The sequence below is a fragment of the Branchiostoma belcheri genome, unplaced genomic scaffold (assembly GCF_001625305.1).
Source record: "Branchiostoma belcheri isolate BF01 breed outbred unplaced genomic scaffold, Haploidv18h27 scaffold61, whole genome shotgun sequence".
Taxonomy (NCBI): Eukaryota; Metazoa; Chordata; class Leptocardii; order Amphioxiformes; family Branchiostomatidae; genus Branchiostoma; species Branchiostoma belcheri.
Genome location: NW_017804254.1, coordinates 1,678,822 through 1,684,821, shown reverse-complemented (window position 1 = coordinate 1,684,821; position 6,000 = coordinate 1,678,822).

Here is a 6,000-nt window from a genome sequence, read left to right as displayed (position 1 = left end):
TATACTGTTGTATGTTACTAAATTTCTATGTTTCTTTACTTGTTGAAAATGGTGTAATTTTGCAACAGAGGTTAGTTTGTTGTATTTCTGAGCAGGCCTAGTGAAAGGAGGGCAGGGCTGCACCTATTTGCCAACCGATACCCAATCAGAAAGCCCGATAAAAACGCCTAAAACACATCAAAACCACAAGCCGAAGCCCAAACCTCTGCTTGGAGAGTATATCGGTGAATCTGCAACTATCCATATACTGTACATGGAGGGCAGTTATTTCTCCATGCCACTTTCTGATACGAAAAAAATAGTCTTGTCATAAACACACGTGCACGCACAGTCTACTATTTTCTACAATACACGTACACGGTTGTTAAGTAACATATCACATAACAAGACGAAAAGGATAACATTCACTCTAACTTCTTACTAGAGTAACCTTGAATGTCCCTCTCCACGAAAGCCTAGAAGAAGAAAAAGGTACATTTATTCATTGTTTTGCACATGCGTGGAGGCGGCCTGAAACCAGCACGTCAGCAGAACGTACTGCGCCAGCGCGAAACCCGTAATGTACTGTGCATAGATGTAGCACTTCGGCAGAACGTCTCGTATATGGTCGTATTAGTGTATATATGTTTGACATCCCGTCTGTAGTTTCCAAATATTCTGTCGGAAAAGATATCCTCTGCAACAGGCAAAAATCTGTTGCAACGTTGACCAGACATCCAACGGAGACTGTGAAAAATCAGAGTTTCGCGCAGGCGCAGTACATTCTGCCGACGTGCTTGTAAATATTTGGTTTGCGCTATTTATGTGCTTTATTGAACTCCATTAGCGACACACAAGACATTGATACAAAATCAAGTATGTAGCTAATCTTCCTGGAGTTAAAGTAAATAACAATAGTACAAATACACTACAATAGTATAAATACACTACATCAAAGTTACAACATTATTTACATATAACATTTAACTTAACATTTAAAAGTAACATCACACGTGCCTATCAACATGTGCCTATGTACGCTTGTGCTCTAACAACTCCTGCCTAAAGCTACTCTTAGTTGCTGCTTGTACCTCATGTGTCAAAGTGTTCCAAACTGTTAAAGATCTATAAATGAAAGTCTTCTATAAGCGCTATTTTAATGCATCCAATTGTTCGTCTGTTTCCTTCGACTGTTCTTTACCTGGCTGTGTGTCTATATGCTGGTTTGTTTTCGTTCAAAATTTTACACAAAAGGGAACCACTAACAAAGAAAAGAGAGCACTCACCTTTGACAAAGGATTATCTGTGAATAGGTGTTTCATCCGGTATGATCCTCCACAAACCCTGCTGTCCTTCATGTCAGATTCAACAACAAATGTTGTTTCCAGCGCTAAAGAGCGATCAGAGTTCTGATATACATGTAACTACCACAATTGGTAGCTGTAAATGATATACAAAATTTTAGAAATATTCTTTGTTCCACAACTAGGTAGAGGTACTTTGTATCTGTATGGCAGGCATAACCGCCCTTCAGTAGCTTCGCAGGCACGCGGCGCGGCGGCAGCTGGCTGCATTACACCAAACGACATGTTGCACCTAACCCTCGAAGGTCTAACACTAAACATTGTTTAAAACATGTGAAGGTTTCTCTTCTACATTGCACCAAATGTCTGAAACTTGTCGACACTGTTGTCAAGCTGGTGTTCAGGGCTTATTAATGATAACATGCGCTTGTCAGTGTTTGTTTTTTCTTCGTTTGTTGTGTTGTTTTTATTTGCCACATTTTCCACGTGGAGCTACATGTACATATGTACAACTCGGGAGATTTGAGTAGTGTCCGTTTGTTTTCAAATGTTTCAGATTTACGTGTAAAATCGAGTCTTCGCGATAACTTACTTATATATAGCTACGTGTGTCGACGTGATGACTGCCACACCGGTACCGGTATGACAGCACAGAAGGGCGTTGTTCTTCCCACTGTTCGTGGTAGTCATCCAATACAATTTCAGGGCAGCAAAACTCGATTTTCAAAGTCAATTTTCTGGTCGCATTCGGTAGGTCGTGAGTTCGATCCCCGGCCGAGTCATACCAAAGACTTTTTTAAAAGAAATGGTACATACAGCTTTCTCTGCTTAGCACTCAGCATTTTGAGAGGGAGTATGGGAATTAAACACACACCACTACCAGTGGACTACCCCCCCTGCTGTAGTTATTGCACCACTGTGTGGCCCAAGGGCTACGAAACGGAGATGGGCGCCGCCATATGCGACCATGCTAATGGTTGCGGAAGAGTTTTAACTTAACTCTTTTAATACATCAAGTTGAATCAGATCTATCCCATAGCATACTGATATGATATCTGTGAGGCAATATTGCTGATGGAAAACGGTTGCTTGCTTTGTATCGCAGGCTGGTTCTAGTTACATGTATTTATGGGTGGTGCCCAAAAATAACGAGACGCTTTAAGTATGAAATGATGACGAAATTGTGCAGTAAAAGAAATTGCAGTAAATGTCAATATCAGACAGATTCCTCATCCACAGTATTATTTTGTTTTGCCGCCATAAAACTGCATTGGATGTCTTAAATGGTTCAAATGTTTGAAAACGTATCTCACTCTAAGGATCTCTTAAGATACGATATAATTCACAGCGCCGGTACCTGGTTAAAGCGCCACGGAGTGTGGTATGGGATCACTGTACCACACGGGGAGAACAGTTAGCAGTTCCAACAATTGTCTTAGCCTGTGTGCGCATGCCATCCGTTTTGTGACGATTCTCCTTGCACACACGCCGACCCGATAAAAAAACAGCGAGCATGCAAGGAGCCCTGTTACAAAACAGCTGGCACCCAGGCTACCGTTCTCTAGCACACTAGACAGAATCTATAGACAACTGCTGAGTGGGGGGAAGAACAACATAGCAACAATATAACATTTCGTCTGCTCCATGTACATGATGTACTTGTACCTAGCCTATGTGTCATTCTAGTTGTCTTTACTGAGACTCATATACTATATATGGGACAGAGCCCGCTCTTACCTGTACTTAGTTGAAGTTTTACACTGTTTCTGCAATGTCCCGATGTCAATTCAGCCGTTGGCTGCCAGTTTTGGGACAATGTTGTTGTTAATGCAAATAAACTATTGATATTCTAAAGAAGTAATGATTTCTGATTATGTGGGTCGTAACGATAAAGGAAGTCGTGAAGACCATAGAACATCAGATGAAAGATGCTCATTTTTCTATCCGTTTTATCATAATTCTTTTGTACAGTTCACAATATTGCAGTAAAGCAGTACAGCTTTAACTTGATAACAAGAGAGACAATCCAAGCGTATTCTTTCAACACAATTCTACCTTAAATATTCTTTGGAACTACAAGGAAATTCTAAACATTGTCGTCGATCGTCAGCAAGAACGTTTTGTCTTTTGTAGTACATTTTGTGTGAACGTATCGTCGCTCTGGATCTACTTAATGAAAATATATCAGTTAAGGCGGCAGAAATCCGTCCTGGGACGATGTGTACGCCCAACACCTATTGCGTAACGCAGTAGCGACAGCTCGGGACGACATTTTCCCCGCCTGCCTGTTTCACACAGACACGGAAAACGGATGGCAGCCAGCCATAGAAGTGATGAACTCTTCTTGACGCTGTGGGCGGTGAAAATAAAGTTAGACAGCATTTCGGAAAATATGCCTACTTCAAATCACCCGGAGCCATTCAGGGAGGAACTACTCAAAACTCGGGATTTGGACTAGACTTTTGTCTCCTTTATTATATATATTGATGCGGTACTAATCTGAGTCATTTCTGACTACCCCCGGGCTATAGCTCCCGCACCCCGCCGTTTGTGAACTCTCAACGCGCTTCTCGCTATATTAAAATTTCCCGTTCCCTTTCCTCTTAACGCATCTGCTAATATTGCAAACGGGAAAACTTTTAATTTGAATTCCTTGCCTGCGAGCGGGCCGTGGGTGGAAGCTCCCTGCCTAGCTGTAAATACATCAACTGCTACCCAAGTCGCCCAAATTGCTCGGGGATTGCCTGAATTACCGCCATTGTGCCTACTTCATGTTCATGCCGGGAGGCAGCCCATTCCAAGAGCGAAATATTATAGCGGCCGTAAATAATAAATGTCCGTGCATGTCCATATCGAACGTAAAATACAGGCAGTGCTTAAGAGAAATCGTTACGACGCGGACATGAATTGTAACTACTTCTCTTGCAAGTGGGCCCATTAGGTGCCGAAATGATATGCCAATAGAGGCATATTGCGAACAAAATGAATGGCATGTCAGGCTATGGCACGTTATTTAACATCCTAGCTGGACATAAGTGCCTGGAATGTGTACTTGTGGGGCTCCTGTGTCACCTCCCCATGCAGCGATACGCCGCGCTAATTTATCATGGCATTCAACACCGCCAATTGATATTGTTGTAGTTTGATGTGCCTTATTTGTACTGTGCGCTCCCAGGTGGGGGCTCTTTTTCCGCAATCACCGTCCTAATAATTCAATGTGGCGCTTCAGAATTCATCTTTGTCTGCCTGAGTGATGAGCTGTGATTCCCTTCCTGACAGCTGAGGTTTTACGAGTAGATCTCTTGTAAAGACGGTCCCGTTTATGGCTGTCGCGGTATCATATCTGCGCACATAGCTCCGGGCATGGTACAGGCAACGTTTTTCAAAAGCTTAATCATGGGCGCCATTTCCATACGCGGAACGCGCGTCCCCTCCATAAGTTTTCTCCGCTATGCGTCTATAGCAGAGACACTCCTTTATTATAACCGAGGCAATAGGGGAATGCTGGCACTGAAAAATTGCCGGAACAGTCAGCAAAGGTCTTCAACAGCGCTGGTAGAGTTGCCGATGACATTCAACAACTCAGTCAGTATTTCAAATTTCAGAAAAAAATGAATTTATACACATTTAATCTTTTGCGTTTAGAACATGATGAATTGAGCTTCTTTATTCAATCATTCAAATGATTGTATTAAGGTAACTAGTTAGCTCACTTCTTGCAGCTAGGCTCTTGGCGGAATAAAAAGTATTACTGATATTAGCAAAAGACACGCGCCTTAGCTTACAGTTGCTATTAGTTCGAATGCTGTCATCTAGAACAAGAATTAACATATAATCCAAAAAGTTTTTTTCTCTCTTAATTCATTAAAAAAACTGCGTACAGGGGAAAAAGTTTAATATTGCGTGTTGAAAAAGCTGTTTTATTTATTTTCCAGTTCAATTGTTTTTTTGGTGTTAGTTCTTTTACTTCCATGCTTGTGTTGTATAATATGTTTTCATATAGCAGAAAGAATCGAATCAAATCAAAGCGAATACGCTATTCAAATATGTCCTGGTCAAGGCGAAGCTTGTGGGTTTTTTTTAGAAATGTGTGGTACAAATGAAAACGTATGGTCGAAACTAACAGCTCGATTTTTAATAAAAATTAAAGAGATTATATTAGTGACAAGTGGGCCAATTGTGTACTAAACAATAAATAAATAAACTAAATGTTTATGTCACTGTTTAAAGGCATCCAATGCATTTTCAGGGTGGCAAAACTGGATTTTCAAAGCTTAAGTCAAATTTTCTGGTCATTCTTTTTTTATTTAATGTAATGATATCTGTGAGGCAAAATTTCAATGTCAATGACTGACGTAACAGTAACATGGTTGCTTGTCATGTATGGTAGGTTGGTTTTAGATATTTATGGGTGGTACCCAAAAAAATAAAGAGACGCCTCACGTAGATGGTTTTTGGGGCTATTTCAAACACTTTAAGTATGAAATGATGACGAAAATGCGCTGCGAAATGGCAGTAAATATCAGACAGATTTCCCGGTCCAGAATTTTTTTTTTGCTTTGCTGCCCTGAAACTGCACTGAAAGCACACCGAGAGTCCAGGGTAGCTGCAGGCTTGCTGGATGCTGGCTGGACTCGGCGCAAGCTGTCCAGTCGCAGTTTGACCAATGCCATTCGCCCGTCTCTCGCCGTGTACAAATAAGTCCTGAAGCGCAGTT